Raw genomic sequence first — 19,479 nt, 5'->3', positions numbered from 1 at the left:
TATCCAACTTTTTTTAAAAGGTTAGAATTAAAGATAAACCCTAGTCAATTAGTCATATTATTTGGAGAACATGCATATGGAGACAACATAAGTTTTTTACTGGATACTGAATATAGTCCTAGAGACGGACTATTCTTAGTTTGACAGAATCAACTAGTGGGGGTTTGGGTTAATCATGCAAGTACCCATGATTTTTACTTTTAGGACCTTATGGATAATAGAGAAACATCCAGGCAAGCAACCACGTTTAAATCCAGAGAATTGAAAACTCGGACTGTGCCAAGTTTGACAAAGATAAACTTGCGGTCCCTCTAGATTGTTAATAATGTAAGTGAAAAAAAAGAAAAAGAAAGATGTAAGTAGTAAATTTAAATGAAAACTAATAAAAGTATTAATTATTGTGAAAAGTATTGTAAATTTTTCTGTGTTGTATTATTGCTCTTTTTTTAAAATATTTTTTGATAATCCTCATGGAAAAGTATTTATTGAAAGCAAGAGAGAGATTACACAATAGCTAGCTGGGTCTGCTCCTTTACAACATCATCATCAAAAAGCATTCATCAAAATAACGTCAACAAAAACCTCTGTACCCAATACAAAATAACCAGAAAATCTATTACTGAGGACCAAGATGCGAAAACAAGAGTGTCCGCTTAAAATCTAGACTGCGACTTGAGGACTTTAGCCTGCAACAAGATTGACAAACTGCACGTGGTATGCTAGGAAGAATTATAAAATTAGAGAATAATGGAGAAATGTTACCTTGATAATACTTTAAAGTAATCTCATAATAAGAAGTAATTTACCGTCAATTTATATACATTTTTAGACTTTTAGAAGGGGGTTGAGGTGTAGATTATGTCATTATTTTGAGACGATACACACGTTTACGGGGTTTTTGGTATAGGAGACTAAGCATTGTACGTACCGCCTCCGAAATACGGCAACCCATCCACCTTCGCTGATTATCCTTCAAGCTTACATTGCTTGTGCGATAGGAAACTCTCAAGAGTACTTTTCTAATTCTTTTACCAAAAAATATAGTATATACAAGCATATATTATTTTCATAAAATATGAGAAAACTAACAAAGTAAATATAGGAATAGTTTTCTATTACATGAAAATATGTGTGTGTGTGTGTATATATATATGAGATGGGTTCAAATTACAAAAGAGTTACACTCTTTTTACATCGTTAGATTTAAGTAGATCTAACGATAAAAAATAACTTCCTCAAAAAAAAAAAAAAAAGGATAAAAAATATGAACCTATTAATATTGATTACCATATCATTTATTATCCCCTATTTTTTGAATTTTCATATATATCTCTATTCCCAAAATGTGCTTACATTCATCTCAACCAAAATACCTATAACTTTTTATTTTCATGTATTTGTCTCTATTTTCATTTTTTTTTTTAATTTTCATATCGTGACCCTTAGGAATAGTTTAAAAAAGAATTTTAAATCTTAAATAAAGACTTTAGTACTGGTCCCCTACAAATTTACATTAAAAAATTCAGCGTACATCCTCAGAGGAAAACACCACCTCTCTACTCCAAGTTATACAAAGACTTGATAATTCAAAGGCTTCTTTAGTGATCTCAAAGTCCTGGACAGCTGTACTTTAGCATTCAAAAATAAAATAAAATAAAAAGTCTTGGACTTTAAATTTATTTTGCCACTTATACAAACAAAACAAATCTTTATAAGTCAAACTATAAACTCAATTACATATTTTCGTGATGACTATATTGAATAGGACGATGAGAGAAGATGAGAGAAGAGATATAATGTGAAAACATTTTAGGAGTAAACATAGATATGAAAATTCAAAAAATAAGAGATAATAAATGATATGGTAATTAACATTAATAGGTTCATATTTTTGACCGATAAATCTACTTAAATCTAATGGTGAAGAAAATGTGCAACTCTCACCAAGTGTAACTTGAACTTATCTATATATATATATATATATATATATCACTGCCTTCTATATAAGTATCCTGGACGGACATGAAAAGCTTCTTATAATATAGTCTAGTAATCCATGCCATTAAAAACATATGTAAAGAGGCCATGAATGACTTTTCCGTTTATATATTAAAATCAAATAAGTACGATTACATTATACTTCAACGGTCATCCAATAAGCATAGAGCTGTATACGAAATCAATGCATTAAATTTACAGCTATAACTCATCATTATAACATTAAAAGTCGTTCTTATAACTTTTTGTAAGTTTCTAAAATAGGTTAGTAAAATAAAACTGAAACATTAAAAGATATTTTTTTTTTAGAAATAATTACAACATGCTGTTAACCTAGTAGCTCAAATCCTTTCTCCCCTAGACCCCCAAGCATTTTATGCATGAAGAAGTATCAATTCAATTACAAAGTCTTTGACAAACATTAAAAGATATTATATTTTGATTTGAAATATATAATTTTTTATAAAAATATCCAACGAAGTAGAAACAAAAGTGATGTGTCAAAGACAGGCTGGCTTGATTTAAGTCAAGCCACACATCCAGAAATGAGTCAATCTCAAGAATTAATTTGTTCCTCGGAAGCCAAAGTTCAAAGTTAGTAGGGTGGAAAAAGAAAGCAAAAGGGTAGGACTTTTTTTTTTTTTTTTTTTTTTAATTATTATTATTATTTTTTAAATCTAATGATGAAGAAAATGTGTAACTCTTACCAAGTGTAACTTGAACTCATTTATATATATATATATATATATATATATCATTACCTTCTATATAAGTATCCTGGACGGACATGAAAGGCTTCTTATCATATACTCGAGTAATCCATGCCATTAAAAACATATTTAAAGGGGCCATGAATGACTTTTCCGTTTATATATTAAAATCAAATAAGTACGATTACATTATACTTCAACGATCATCCAATAAGCATATAGCTGTATACGAAATCAATGCATTAAATTTACAGCTATAACCCATGACATTAGAACATTAAAAGTCGTTCTTATAACTTTTTGTAAGTTTCTGAAATAGGTTAGTAAAATAAAACTGAAACATTAAGAGATATTTTTTTTTTGAGAAATAATTACAATATACTGTCAACCTAATAGCTCAAATCCTTTCTCTCCTAGACTTCCAAGAATTTTATACATAAAGAGGTACCAATTCAGCTACAAAAAACTTTGTATAAACATTAAAAGATATTATATTTTGATTTGAAATATATAATTTTTTATAAAAATATCCAACAAGTAGAAACAAAAGTGATGTGTGTCAAAGACAGGCTGGCTTGATTTAAGTCAAGCCACACATCCAGAAATAAGCCAATCTCAAGAATTAATTTGTTCCTCGGAAGCCAAAGTTCAAAGTTAGTGGGGTGGAAAAAGAAAGCAAAAGGGTAGGACTTTTTTAATATACAAAGAAATTTTTTTTTATTTTTTTTTTAATGGTTTGAATAAAGAACTATTTAAACAGTAATCAATTTGATTGGGTTACAGAGTGCTTTGGCACATCCCAATTCCATTAGGGATGCATTTGACAAACCTAAAAGAATTAGTATTTTGGAATTTTTCAGATGATTTTAATAGGTTCCTAATTTAAAAAATAAATAATATAGATGAAGGCTCATCCAATTGCATTCTAAATATATGCTTTTTCCAAATTATATTCAATGCTCAACATATATGTGACAATAGAGCAATGTCATGGTTAAACATGTACCTTTCAAAAATGTTTAACTCCATTCGGGCCTATCATAAACATATTTATGGTTAATTTTGATAGCTATGCTGTAAAGTTTACTTTTCAAAGGTACCATGGAATGGATTATTTCTAAAACCGAGATATAAAGTTTGTTTGAATATCGTTTATTTTGCTGAAACTGAAAACTTATGGCTTAAAGTACTGTAGATAAAGGTAAAAATTAGTTGGAATAATATAGTGAGGCCCATGAATAGTACCAAAAAGTATAGTAGAACCTATAAATAGTAGCAAAAATAAACTAAATAGTGAAATAATTTTCATTTATAATCTGTATCTAAACAAAGGCATAATGTTGTAACTTGCTTTTCTATTGGGGATGAAACTAATTTGAAGGGGTGGATCAAGTCATTAAAGTAGTGTACGCCACTATTTTTTATTTCTAAATGAAATAGATGTCTGCACTTGGCATCTTGTAAGCCAAGCTCATTAAAGATCTTTATAAATCCACTAATTATAGGCTCATGCATTGCATGGTTTTATGAAAAAGCTTATAAAATAAATGTATAAGTAATTATATATTTTCATAGATTCAATAAAGATAAAAGAAAAAATTATCAAATGTAAATAATTATCTCACTAAAATAAGGGGTAAGATTTCTTCCTAAAACTAAATTAAATTGATAATTCCAAATTGAATTTTAAATTGATAATAATTTTTTTTTTAAAGTACTAAACAATTGATAAATCTAAAATTAATATAATCTTGATAATATTATAAATTAAAATTAAAGTTGATAATTCAAGAATACACGTGTAGAACATCTTGATAATTTGATGTAACATAAAAATCAAATAAGAAAATTGTTAAATTAATCTATTAATTCTAACCATATTTAATCATTAATTCTAAAAATATAAAAGAAGGATCAAGGATTCAAATGCATTCCTACACATGCTATAAAATGGAAAAATCGAAGTTTAATCTCTTAGGAAAGTAATGAAAAATAAAATCAGAAGTTTAAGTCACATCTTTCCATTCATAAAGATTGAAGTAAACCTTATTTTCTTAGCCCATGTATTGTCTATTTACCTTGGAAATTATACTAACAGTATCTGTGTTGCTACTCTGGTTGTTGCCAAAGCTATTGATCATTTGGCCAAACAATATTGTCATAATGGGCATGCCTAACCCACTTGCAATGGCTCCAACGGTGCCAACAATCATCGATGCAACATTAGTGGAATCTGCAAATGAGAAAAGCTTGAGAAGTGGAACTGTCTGGGGTTTCTCCTCCCCATTAATGTTGGAGTTTTTCTTTGCTTCTGCGTTTTGTTTTTTTTTGTTTTTTGTTTTTTTTTTAAAGAGAGAAAGATAATGTGGTTGATAGCTATAAGTTGAATATATATATATATATATATATATTAAATGTCATCAACGTAGAAATTATCAAATTATAGAGATATATACAGTTTTTTGAAATAATAGAGATTATCAAATTATTGGAGATGTATATGTTTCTTGGGATAGATTTATATTAATCGCCTCTTGAAGAATTTGGATTGTGCTTATCCCTTAATAATCAAGTTTTGTAGCTTGATATTCTGATAAAATAATATTAATTTAATAATATTAAATTTTTGAAAATTTAGATGATAAATATTATCTAAATTAAATTTTTGTATGTTAAATATTATCCCCTAATTTAAGAAATATATCATAACAAATAAAAAATAATGTTATTTAGATGATAAATATTATCTAAATTAAATTTTTGTATGTTAAATATTATCTCTTAATTTAAGAAATATATCCTAACAAATAAAAAAATAATGTTAATATAATTTTATTTAATGATAAGAATGAATTAGAGTCCTAATAGTATACTATTCCTTTTTAGTTCTTTAAAAATCTAAAAATTTAATAAAATTTCTGCAATTTGGTGAAGTTACGTGGCGCAACCACGGTATCTAACCCCAACTTTTATTATATATAATATGATATGATGTGGGCTGGACTTTAGGTGCCGTGGAACTCGGTACCTTCTGCCATTATTCCAGCCACTTTAGGTGCCATTTTTAAGTCTGTATTCATATGAGAGAGAGAGAGAGAGAGAGAGAGAGAGGTGATGGGTGCTTGAAGCCTTGAACTGCTTTTCAAGAGAAATTATACAGTCTTCTAATGGATAAGTGATGTGATCCACCAATCCGCTAAAAGACTCTTACTTGTTTAAAATTGCAGTGTCAGTAATAAGTTTTTGTTTAAAAAAAATTTCTAACTTAGCAATTTTAAACAAATGAGAATCTTTTAGTAAAATGGTAGACTACATCACTTGTCTATCACGAGTACTGACAAGTATCGGTAAAACGGTCATCTGGTTTAAGGACGACCATAAATCGCATCTAAGTCGGGATAACTCCCACAAGCAAATAATGAAAGGTCGTCCATATGAATAGACGAGCCTAAGCATATTAAAGTAAGAAGTTAACTCCATCAGGCTAGCTAACAACAAGTAAATGTGCCAAAACGGTTATAGAAGCTTTGATAAGCCAACAATCATGCATTATACATTAAAGAGAATCTTCATTGCCATTAAATGCTATAATTCATTTAGGTGAAAATGCCCAGAAGAGCATTAACGTGCATAAATGATTAACCAAAAAGCAAACTATAAAAGGCTAGCCAACCCAGGTGAGTTTTCTTCATAAAAAAACACAATATACTGCAACTATCCTATCAATTCAAAGCAATAATTTGACTTAGGCATCAGAGTGTCCATAGCTGGCACCACGCTGATGATCCTTCTTTTAATTTCTTGTCTTTTCAACAGGCATCGGGGGTCATCCATCAGTAACGACAAGGAGCATACTGACGAGGTCATATTTGAGCTTCATCAGTTTGGCACCGTCTGTGGGGAAATCGACAAGCCATTGTATTCCTATCGACAAAGCTCCTTACGACCAATGGAATCTGCTGCAATGGCACCCTCGGATCCAGTAGTAATGGCTCAACAGATCCAGGCTCTAATAGCCAATGTGTAAGAGCTAATGAAATAGAATGAAGAATTGAAGTATCGAGCTCGTCTTGAGGACAGCAACACTCCACTTCATCAATGTAGCCACAGCAGACACGACGAAGAAGTTAGCAACCCCGAGAACAACAAGGGAAAAGATGCTTCCGAATACACCAATCAATCCACACACGGTAATGATCATATGATGAAAAGCCTGCGGAGGGAGTTGGACGAGGTGAAAACTACCATGAAGGGGTAGACAGCGATGAATCTCGATGGTATGCTCAAGCGAACAGATCCACTATTCACCGCTAGTGTTCTAAAGTGCCCCTTACTTCTAAAGTTTCACCTTCCACAACTGGAGTTCTATGACAGCACGGAAGACCCTTTTGACCACATAGGGGCTTTCAAGACAATTCTAAACCTTCAGCAAACTCCGGATGAAGTCATATGTAGGTCCTTTCCCGCTAATCTCAAGGGAGCTACCAGCATGTGGTTTAGTAAATTGCCAGCATCTTTAATTGCCAACTTTGAACAGCTCAGTGACTCGTTTATCCGGCACTTCATTGGAGGGAAACGTCACAAGAGGCTAACCTTTTACTTGCTAACTCTAAGGTAGTCAGAAAGGGAAAGCTTGAGAGATTATGTAAAATGCTTCAACAAAGTTGTCCTTAAGATTGACGAAGCTGACAACCAGGTTATAATGACGACCTTTCAGGCTGGACTCAACAATCCCGATCTCGTCCTTTCGCTGGGAAAGGCGCCCCTAACCTTTATGACAAACCTCCTATTCAAAACTCAGAAGTACATGAATGGGGAGGATGCTTTCACTGCAAAAGGACTAAAGGGAAAATGGACGAAGGAAGCAACCAGTGATTCCCAGGGTAAGAAAAAGGACAGTAAAGACCATTCCTCATAAACCAAGGCTAGTAAGAGCAACTCAGAAGTTCCAAAGAAGAGGTTGAACTTCACCCCACTAGTGATGCCTGCGGACAAAATCCTAATGCAAATTAAGGATGAAACCGGCTTGAAATGGCCAAAGCCATTAAGCACGTCCTCTAGAAAGCGCGATCCGAAGAAATATTGCCTTTTCCATAAGGATCACGGGCTACTACACCGACAAATGTCATGATTTGAAGGAGCAGACTGAGGAGCTGATTCAGAGGGGGGAGCTGCAAAAGTTTGTCAAGAGTGATCATTAGTCTCGATCAAGGACAAAAGATAAGCCTCATGACAACAATAAGGATGATGGACGAAACCATCCAAAACAGGCCGTAAGGGAAATAAGGATGATAATAGGCGGACAAGTATTAGGAGGATCATGCAAGTCCCTAAGAAGGGCTTTTCAGAGACAAATTAACAGTGTCCACGTCAAGCATCCCTCAACAAAGTACCATCACTAAGAGAATGACGACATAACTTTCTCTGAATGAGACGCAAATGGGGTCAAACAGCCCCATGATGACCCTTGTCATCATGTTGGAAACCAAAGGCTTTAACATGAGAAAGGTATTAGTCGATAATGGGAGCTCGGCAGATATCATATATATTTGGCATACCAGCAGCTGAGGTTAGACCCTAAACGGCTCCGACCATTCAAGTCACCTTTAGTCAATTTCAGTGGAGACCGTATATATTCGAAGGGCATTATCACATTATCAGTCACGACAGGGATGCATCTAGCTCAGGTATCAAAATAGGTGAATTTTTTATCATCGATTTTCCATCGTCATACAATGTGATCCTTGGATGACCAACATTAAATCGACTCAAAACTGCAACCTCGACCTATTGCCTCAAGGTGAAATTCCCAACCCCATATGAGATTGGAGAAATACGCAGAAACCAACTTCTAGCCAGGGATTGCTATCAAGCAATATTAGCTTCTAAAGAAAATCATTCCTGGATGGTCGAGGAGGAGCCTGGAAAGCCTACCAAAGATCTGGAAGATGTGAAGCTGATAGAGGGAGATCCTTCCAAAGTCACTAAAGTCAAAGGAGGACTTAACCCACAATTGAAAGACAAAATAGTGGAGTTCATGAAGAAGAATCTAGATATTTTGGCCTGGGGCCATGAGGATATGTCAGGCATAGACAACAAGGTGATCGAGCACCAATTAAATGTCAACCCAACAAAAAAGCCCGTCCAACAAAAACGAAGGGTTTTCGCTCTTGAAATGAATAGGTCTGTCATGGAAGAGGTGGAGAAGCTCTTAACTACTAGTTTTATCAGAGAAGTCTTCTATCCTAAGTGGCTTACCAGTGTTGTCATGGTTAAGAAGTCCAACGAAAAATGGCGAATGTGCATTGATTTTACAGACCTCAACCACACCTGCTTGAAAGACAGCTTCCCACTCCCCAAAATTGACCAACTCATGGATTCTATAGCTGGTCATGAGTTGCTGACTTTCATGGATGCCTTTTCAGGCTATAACCAAATTCACATGAATGAGGAAGATCGGGAGAAAATAGCCTTCGTCACTAGCCAGAGGTTGTATTACTACAAAATCACGCTGTTTGGCTTGAAAAATGCAGGAGCTACCTACCAGAGGCTGGTGAATCACTTGTTCAACAAATAGATTGGGAAAAATATGGAGGTATATGTGGACGACATGCTCGTCAAGAGCAAAAAGGCAAAGTCACACTTAGGCGATCTCAAAGAAACTTTTAACACTCTACGAAAATATTAGATGAGACTAAACCTGGCAAAGTGTGTATTTGGGGTCTCATTAGGCAAGTTTTTGGGGTTCATGGTTTCCCAACGAGGAATTGAGGCCAACCCGAAGAAAGTTAAGGCCATACTTGACATGACCTCCCCCACGAAGCGTGAAGGAAGTATAGAGGTTGACTGGACGAACGCAGCCCTAAACAAATTCATCGCCAGGGCCACAGATAAGTGCCTTCCATTTTTTAAGACACTAAAGCAGGCTTTCCAGTGGATAGAAGAGTGTGAAGTAGCTTTCCAAGCCTTCAAGGAATATTTTTCCAAACTGCCACTCCTGAGTCCGTTTGTCGAAGCAGAAAACTTATTCCTTTACTTGGCTATATCACAAACAACCGTGAGCTTGGCACTAATCTGTGAGGAGCTCAAGATCTAGATGCCGGTTTATTATACAAGCCAGGTCTTCCAAGGCACAGAGGCCAGATACCTGAGGATAGAGAAGATGGCTTTTACTCTAATTGTCGCATCTGGGAAGCTTTGTCCATATTTCCAGGCTCATACCATCCTTGTCATGACGGATCAACTCATTCAGAAAGCCATGAGTAGACCAGATGCTGCAGGGAGAATGGTTTAATGGGCTATGGAGTTGAGTCAATTTGACATCTACTATAAAACACAGACAACAATTAAAGCTTAGGCATTAGTTGACTTCGTTGCTGAGTTCATCATGACGGACCAAGACCCAAAAGCAAATTACTGGATGGTATATACGGATGGGTCGTCAGCCGTAAGTACTGGAGGTGTAGGTGTGATCCTCCTATCTCTTGAGAAAGACATCCTTAAGTACAAGGTCCAGCTTCAATTTCCAACAACAAACAATGAAGCGGAGTATGAAGTAGTACTTACAGGTTTAAGGGTCGCAAAAGCCCTGGGGGTTAAAAACTTAAAGCTGAATTCAGACTTAAAGCTAGTAGTGGGCCAAATAACCAAAGAGTATGAAACAAAGGAAGACATGATGAAAAGGTACTTCAAACTGACCAGTTTGTTAGTTTCTAACTTTGATGATATCAAGATTACTTAGGTACCAAAGGAGGAGAATTTAGAAGTGGACGAAATGGCTAGACTTGCCTTGTCTAACAATGATATAGGACGACCCAGACTATACAAAGAGGTGCAAAGCATGCCAAGCATAAAAGGGTTGGATGTAATCTATGTTCAATCCAAAGGTAGCTAGATGGGTTCAATAATCACTTACATCAGAGATGACACGCTCCCACCAGACCCTTTAGAGGCCAGGAAGATCAGACTAAGGTCGTCCAGATTCACAATCCTGAATGACGAGCTATACAAAAGGGGGTTTTCCCAACCCTACTTGAAGTGCCTAGACTCCGACGATGCCACATACATGTTGAGTGAAATCCACGAAGGTGTTTATGGAAGTGTGACAAGTGCCAGTGGTTTGGAAAAGTGCAACACGTCCCAGCAGAGCACATGACAAACATTTCGTCACCATGGCCATTCTCAACTTGGGGAATTGACATTGTAGGTCCCCTACCACGAGGTAAAAAGCAAGTCAAATTTTTAGTCGTCGCTATTGATTATTTCATGAAGTTGGTGGAAGTAGAACCTTTGGCAGTAATCATAAAAGCCAAGATACATCATTTTGTCTGGAAAAACATCATCTATCGATTCAAGATTCTGAGGGTGATTATCTCTGACAACAAACGATAGTTTGACAGTAGCAAGTTCAGAGATTTCTATAAGGAGCTAGGGATCAGAAATCATTATTCTTCCCCTGGACACCCACAAGCCAATGGTCAAACCGAAGTCACAAATCAAACTTTACTTAAGCTAATCAAAGCTTGACTTGAGAAGGCAAAGGGAGCATGGCCTGAAGAACTTCTAGGAGTCCTATGGGCCTATAGGACGACTGTAAGAACACCGACAGGAGAAACGCCTTTCAAATTGGCATTTGGAACCAAAATAGTGATTCCTGTGGAAGTTGGGATGTCAAGCCTCAGACGAACATGTTATGACGAACACAACAACGACGAGGGACTAAAACTCGCTCTAGATTGCTTTCCCGAGGTCAGGGAGGATGCGGCTTAAAGGATGGCTTTATAACATAAGAGGATGACAAAGTACCACAATCAAAGGGTGAAGCTGAAACAATTCAATCCTAGAGATATGGTCCTACGGAAGGTTTCACAAGCCACCGAAGATTCAACCCAAGGAAAGCTAGGCCCCAATTGGCAAGATCCATACAAGGTCATCCATTATTCAAGAAGGCGGAGCTACTACTTAGAAGATATGAACAGAAAACTTTTACCTTGTCCTTGGAATGTAGAGCACCTCAAGAAGTACTATCAATGATGAAGCTAACACCCAGCATCAATAAGTTCTAGAATCTGGAATACCTTGTCTTATTCACCGACAGATAAACGAGCCTTTATTGTTTTCGTGCATAAGTTTTACTTTTAGCATTTTCCCTTTTTTGTTAAGTATAATCCTTATAATACCTTTTATGAGCAAGAATGAATGAAGCAAATAAGGCATCTCTAAAGCCATTTATTTCCAAACGACTAGATCTCAAACATTTTGTGATAAATAAATTAAAAAAAAAAATCCTTCGACCAAAGTGACAAGTTTAAAACACAACATCAATGATAAAAACTCTGTCAACCAAATGACGAGTTTAAATCATGACTTCCATGATAAAAACTTCTTCTACTAAGCGATGAGTTTAAATCATAACCTCCATGATAAAGACTCTGTCCATTAAGAGATGAGTTTAAATCATAGCCTCCATGATAAAAACTCTGTCAATAGAATGATGAGTATAAATCATGACATCCATTATAAAAACTCCGTCCACAAAGCGACGAGTTTAAATCATAACATCCATGATAAAAACTCCGTCCACCAAGCAACGAGTTTAAATCATAATTACACATGGTAAAAACTTTGTCTTCAAATGACAAGTTTAAATCATAATTATTCATGGTAGAAGCTCTATCTTTAATCGACAAGCTCAAATCATAATTACTCATGGTAAAGGCTCTATCTTCAAATGACGAGTTTAAATCATTTAACTTGTAATATAAAATCAGTCTACCAAAAGACGAGTTTAAGTTATAAACCCCATGGTAAAAGCCCAATCCAATAATGACAAGTTAAATCATGTAGGTCACAGCAAAAATCATGAAGCGAAGAATTATGAAATCACCACGATCAAAGGTGCAAGAACTCCTACAAAAAGGATCTTAATCATATGGAAAGGCACTAATAAACGAGAAAAGCTCAACTAATGTAAAGCATTTCAAAGAGTTAAAAGCATTATAAACCTCAAATAGACGAGGTAACCATTGTTCTTAAGCAAAAAAGGCCTCAAAACAAGGAGGCAACCGGTGTTCAAAAAAAAAAATACATACATATATATATATATTAAGAGGGGGGTATAATAGCTTAGTCCCCTTGGTCTCCGTCAGTGATAGTAGTGTCCTTCCCTCCAGCAGCATCCTTCTCTCCAGCAGCGTCAACTTCAGCTTCCTCCTATTCTTTGGCCTCATCGGCAAGAATTTCGGCATCTATCTTTTCAAAATCTAGATTGGAGAAATCCACAGCAAGGCTATGGTGCTTCATCGTCCACCTTCACAGGAGTTCAAAACCTTTGAAGTACTGGATAAACTGAAGGTCAAAAAATTGCTCAGACTGCATGAATTGCTGGATGAGCTTTTCTCTCTCAGCATTAGTTCTTAGGAAAGCAGCTTGGATTTCTTCGTCTTTCTGGACGACAAGCATCTTTTCCCCCCGCAAGGTTTCATTAAGCTCCTTAATTTTCTCTTTGGCCTTGTTAGTCTCATCCATAGCAGCAATTTAAGTCCTTCCTCAATTTTGAGCCCTCTGCCCCAACAAATTCCAGCTTGGAGTTGGCCACCACAACCTTCTCCTCGATATTGAGATAATATATGGTTAAGTGCAAAGATTCCCCAATGACCTATAAGAGGTAAGAAGAAAGTCTTTTTGAAAAAAAAAAAAGATATATGAAAGGATGCTACAGAAAGAAAGGAGTATACCTGCACCAACTTGTGAATGTGGCAACTAACCAGCTCATAGGAAGGAATAGATGTTTGACTCTTAAGCTCGTCGTCTGTAACTACATTATGGGCTCAACCAAGGGTAGTGGCCAAATCATCCAAGATGCTCTTCCCAACTTTGCCTTTCCCTTTAAAACAAGTGGTTAGGGGAGTGAAGGCTATGACCTCAAGAGACAAAGTGGGGGAAGACGGGGTAGTTTGGACAGACGGAGGCATCACGGTGTCACCCTTCTCATCACCTAATTTTTGCTTTTTTCAGTCCATGGCAAGGGAGGACAAAGGTTCGTTCTTCATCCCTTTGATATGAGCGTACTTCTCCTTACTATACCTGGTGGCCATCTCTGCTAACCAAAAAAGGTGAATAAGCAATCATACATAGTAGTGGCGAGGCCAACAAGGACAAGTTGATTATGAGAATTGCAAAGACAAACTTACTTTTCTCTTCACGGTGAATTTTTTCTAACATGTATTTCAAAGGTTCAGGTCCTAAATAGCAGTCAAACAAGTGACAAGGGTCAACTAAGTCGTCAAAATCTTCAATCTCCTTAGTGAAAGCAAAAGCTGAATGAGCTCGTTCACAATACCGGCTTTCCAACTTAGGACAATCAAAAACTGCAAAGATCGGAAGAAAAATAGGGTTATATAAACAAAAGTTTAAAAAAAATTATTATAAAATTATTATAAAAAAAATAAAAATAAAAATAAAAATAAAAAGAAGAAGAAGAAGAAGAAGAGTTAAGAAGAACGATAAAAAGTACGCACCAGGCACAGGGACTTCCCATTTCCACAGTAATCTCGGGACTTCCCCCCAGAAGTTGTCAAACACGGTTTCCCAACCCATTCCAGAAATGAAAAAGTATTGTGATTTCTACTCACGAAAACACGAGGGAAAGCCAAAGACGACCCTAGAGTTTCTATCCTAGGGTAAAAGCTCAAAATACCCATAATGGGTGGAGGTTTTCAAGCGGTATAAATGCAAAAACTCGTTTAACGTTATCATATCTCCATCATAAGCGGATACCCAGATGGACATACAACTTATAATCGTCCTCCAGGCGTTAAGGACGAGTTGACCAGGGGCAACTTGGAAATTATGTAGAAATTGCATAATAAACGAATGGACAGGGAAGCAAAGACCACATAGGAAGCCGCCTCGTAGAAGCACACTTTTCCATGGGCAAAGCTACAAGCTTTTTCACTAGGATGGGGCAATATAATGGAGGTACCCTTGGGAAACTAAATTCTTTTCCTAAACCCATTCAAATGCTTCTCTTTCAAAGAACAGATTTTAGAAAGGGCATGCAAAAGAGGCGAGGAAGAAGACGATGGCAGTTTTGACGCAGCGGTGCCAACCACCTTGCACAAGGACTCGGCATTTTAGGACAACCCTATCTCTAACTCACTTGACCTAACGTTATCTTCCCTATACTCTACAGTGGTCATCCCCAAATGGTGTTTTATCAAGGAATGGCAGATCAAAGGATAAAGGGAGAGTAAAACGGGCTTGAGTGTAGTAAAACATGACACAAACAAACCTACCTGAGGACGCCAACTAGAAGAATACTCGAGAAAAACCCTTAATCTAGCAAAGAAAAAGGAAATCAAGGGGCACTCTTGACTAAAGAAATCAAAACCAACCATTAAAACATAGAGAAAGGAGACCTTACCGGGAAAATTTGAAGTTTGGAAACTCCTTAGTACTGGAATTAAAGAGCGCCAAAATCTAGGCGGTTTCGCACACACCACGAATAAAGGAGAAACATGTGTCTCTTGCCTAGGGAAGTATTTGTTTCGCATATAAGATGGAAGAGAAATATCGAGAAATGAAAAGATATGAACAGTCACAACTAGTCACATTCCTATGCTCGTCCAAAACCTTGTTGATAAAGGAATGGGGGGGGCAACTGACGAGTATCGATAAAACGGTCGTCTGATTTAAGGACAACCATAAACCGCCTCTAAGTCGGGATAACTACCACAAGCAAATAATGAAAGGCCGTCCATATGAATAGACGAGCCTAAGCATATTAAAGTTAGAAGTTAACTCCATCAAGCTAACTGACAACAAGTAAATGCGCCGAAATGGTTATAGAAGCTTTGATGAGCCAACGGTCATGCGTTATACATTAAAGAGAATCTTCATTGCCATTAAATGCTATAATTCGTTCAGGTGGAAATGCCCAGAAGAGCATTAACATGCATAAATGATTAACCAAGAAGCAAACTATAAAAGGCTAGGCAACCCAAGTAAGTTTTCTTCATAAAAAAACACAATATACTACAACTATCCTATCAATTCAAAGCGATAATTTGATTTAGGCATTGGAGTGTCCATAGCTGGCACCACGCCGTTGATCCTTCTTTTTATTTTTGTCTTTTCAACAGGCATCGCGAGTCGTCCATCGGTAACAACGAGGAGCATACTGATGAGGTCATATTTGAGCTTCATCAAGGACCTTATAATTTCTCACTTTTATGGGTCTTTGAATGATCACGTTAAGACAAAAATGAAAAATAAAATGTGAAAACAGTAGCTTAGATCGAGTATGTTGGGCACATGTCAAAAATCACCTTAGATATATCTTTTACCAAACCTTATCTTCAGACTTCATCTCTAGACATAGACGACAAGATAAAATGCTCAGCAAAATCGAGCTTGCTGCTAGGACCAACTCCAAAGCATGCAATTAGATTCTCTCCATTAAATTCCCACAGCAGCTTGTTTGTTAAGGAAAGGTCATGGCTATTATAAAAGGGCAACATTTAGGTTGCGTCTAGATGGATGATAAGATTTTGATTTTGATTTTTAAATTAATGGATTTGAAATGGCTTGATTCTAAATTTATTTGTTTTAAAATTCCATGCTTGGATTTATTTTATATGTTGAAGGATTTGAAATTTAGATTTTTAAATCTCTTGTTGGGATATATACTTGGATTTGGATCAATAGAATGTTTTTGTTTTTATTTTAACCTTTTGCATTTGACCTAATTGAACAAGTTAGAGTCATGGTTTCAACTACCAAAGGGCCACCTCTATGCTATAGGCAAAAGAGTAGGTCGCCCAAGGCCACAAATAAAAAATAGCTTTGAAATTTTAACCAATAAAGTTTTTTTTTTTTTTTTTGCTATAATAGTATTAATTTAACTCAAATACTAGCCAATAAATAAAATAATATTTTTTATCAAATGAAAAACAAGAAAATAAAAGAGAGAAATTCTACAGCCACAAAATTTTTCACTACAAATCTTAAGTGTTAGGTTGTTATTGGCTGTTATTGGTTAGACAAAAAATTAATTTCAATTATGAGTTCAAATTAAAACTTGCAATAACTTAACACCTAGGATTTATTGTGAAAATGCTATAGATATAACACTTATCCAAAAAAAAAAAAAAAAAGTGCAACACACAAAAAGTTTCAAAATATTTTTTACAACAGTTGAGTTGACAAACTTTTACTAATTCTCATTTTAGTTCATTACTAATATCACATTTTTACTTACCATTATCAAGCTGCCACATCAACTAGTGTGAAAAGTTTATCAAATTTTTTATGTCTTGAAGCTTTCTTTAAAAAAAAAATCTATGTGGTTAATTAGTAATTTTTCATCTAAAATAAGATAATAAAACTTAAATAATATTTAATATTTTAAAAAAATTATATTTAAATATATAAAGTGACTCAATTTAATTTTCGTCTAATGAGCCGCCTTCTTGACTACCATGATCCAACAAACTTAAACAATTAATAGATGGGTTATTGGATTGATATCAGGTGCTTTTGTGGACTTTTTATACCACAAATAGACAAGATGGCTGCATATTTTCCAACACATAGCACACTAAAAAACTCTAATTGGGGGCCCAAAGGGAAACTTCAAGTGCTCATTATATTTTACATTCTATGAGAGAGAGAGAGAGAGAGAGAGAGAGAGAGAGAGAGAGAGAGAGCTCTTTTTGGGGGAGGGGAACAAAAAAAAATTATTATTGATGCACACATACATAAAATTCTTGAAATGAACACTTGGCAATTCTATAAATTAGCATGACATAAGTTTTGCCCACCAAATATCATGTACTCCAAAGAAAAAACATAAATAAATCATATATAGTAGCTTATACACAACACACACTCTTAAGCAATATAGAACAATAACTCTTCTATTTTTATTAGAGTTGGTAATATGCTTTTATGTTAGAACTTCATTTACTCTTTCTTGTGTGTGTTTGTTTCTCAAAACAATATACATAGTACCTTACACATTATACACAAAGTTAGGTCATGTTTAATGATCCATATGATTCAAATAGGATTAGTCATTATCAATAATATCATAATTAATTGTTTTATAAATGATGGATTCTATGAAGTCTTATTCTAAATATTTAAAGCGAAAAGGGAAATGTCAACTAATTGTAAACAATAACAAATACAAGCATTCTTATTCTTAAATTTGTAACAAAGGCAATTGAGGGCAATGATCTAATTCTGAGGTATTGAGGTTGACAAAGTGATTATGCACCAAATCTTTAATCATTCAAATACAATACAACTAATTCAATGTCTCTAATGTGGATGGCAGTCCCATTATGGTGGTGACCACAGACGACATAACAAAGTCTATAGAGAGAAAATTATATGTCCAAATGAATGCCCAAGGCATTTATAGGCAAGCATATGTTAGAGACAAAGATTGAATAACAGAGACAAGTCATATAGAAGCTGCCACTGTTACAGCAAACTTTCTTGTGTAGATTCCAACTCACAAGTTGACTACTCCTACAAAGGCACACTACAAAAAAACTGGACTATTGCGGTGGGCCAAAAATGCCGCAAACCCAAAAAGCCACTACTAAAGGTCCTTTTGGCCTATTGTGGTGATAACAAAAAATGCCGCAATAGACTGACTATTTAGTGGCGCTTTTGGCCTATTGTGGCAGGCAGAAAAATGCTGCCATATAAGGTTACCATTCAGGTCAGTTGACCTTTTAGTGGTGGGATTGACCCATCGCTATATGTGACAACCTTTAGCGGTGAGCAGTAAGCACCACTACAGGGTTTATTAAACAACAGACTCTACGCACCTTTTAGCGGTGGTTACGCCTATGCACTATATGAGACTTTAGCAGCAGGCCAAAAATGCTGTTATAGGCCTCCAATTATTTCATAATTTTAGTCCTTCAGTAGTGGTTTTTGCCGCCACTATAGGTTTTTTTTTTCCCCCTCCTGGGTTCTAAAACCACATTTCTATTACAAATAACCTGTAACAATTTTAGCTCTACTAAGACAATACCACAAATGTAACTAGATAACACCACAAATGTCTCCAAACTAACATTATATTAACGTAGAAATATTTATCAAATACATAACTTTGTCTATAACCATCATCATAAAATTAACAAAAGAAAGATGTGGTCCTTTGTACACTTGCAAAATATTTTTCAACACTTGGAAAAAATGTGTTTAAAGTTCAAATGTGGTTCTTTGTACAAAAAATGTCCTCAACATAAAATTTATGAACTACCTGGTTGATGGGATGCGGTTGATGATTTTTGGAGGGCTGGGGATTATAGAAGAGCTGGAGATTGTAGGATCGAAGGAACATCCTACATACAAAAGAAAAAAAAAAAGAAAAAAAAAAAAGGCAATAATTAGGTCACAACATTGAAACCAATGCAATCAAAGTGATTACATAAAAAATAAAATAAAAACTAAGACAAAGAACTATACCGGCACAAACAGTACTACAAAAGTATCTAATACAAGTGCCATGACTATGAAATGTGATAGAGCAAGTCCTTCAAATACAAGTGAAAGAACCCAGGCATGTGCAAGTGCAGTGCAGTTCAACCAAGTACTTAATGCCATCAGCAGTTAATTAAAAGTAATTTTAACTTAATTAAAAGTAATTTTATTCCTAATGGAATTAACTGAATCAAAGCTCTTGGTAGGAATTCGGGTTTATGGTTGCCAAAAACACAGATTAAGCACATCTTAAAAAAAAAAAAAA

The sequence above is a fragment of the Quercus suber genome, unplaced genomic scaffold (assembly GCF_002906115.3).
Source record: "Quercus suber isolate HL8 unplaced genomic scaffold, Cork oak 2.0 scaffold_640, whole genome shotgun sequence".
In the NCBI taxonomy this organism is placed as follows: Eukaryota; Viridiplantae; Streptophyta; class Magnoliopsida; order Fagales; family Fagaceae; genus Quercus; species Quercus suber.
This window is presented reverse-complemented; position numbering follows the sequence as displayed.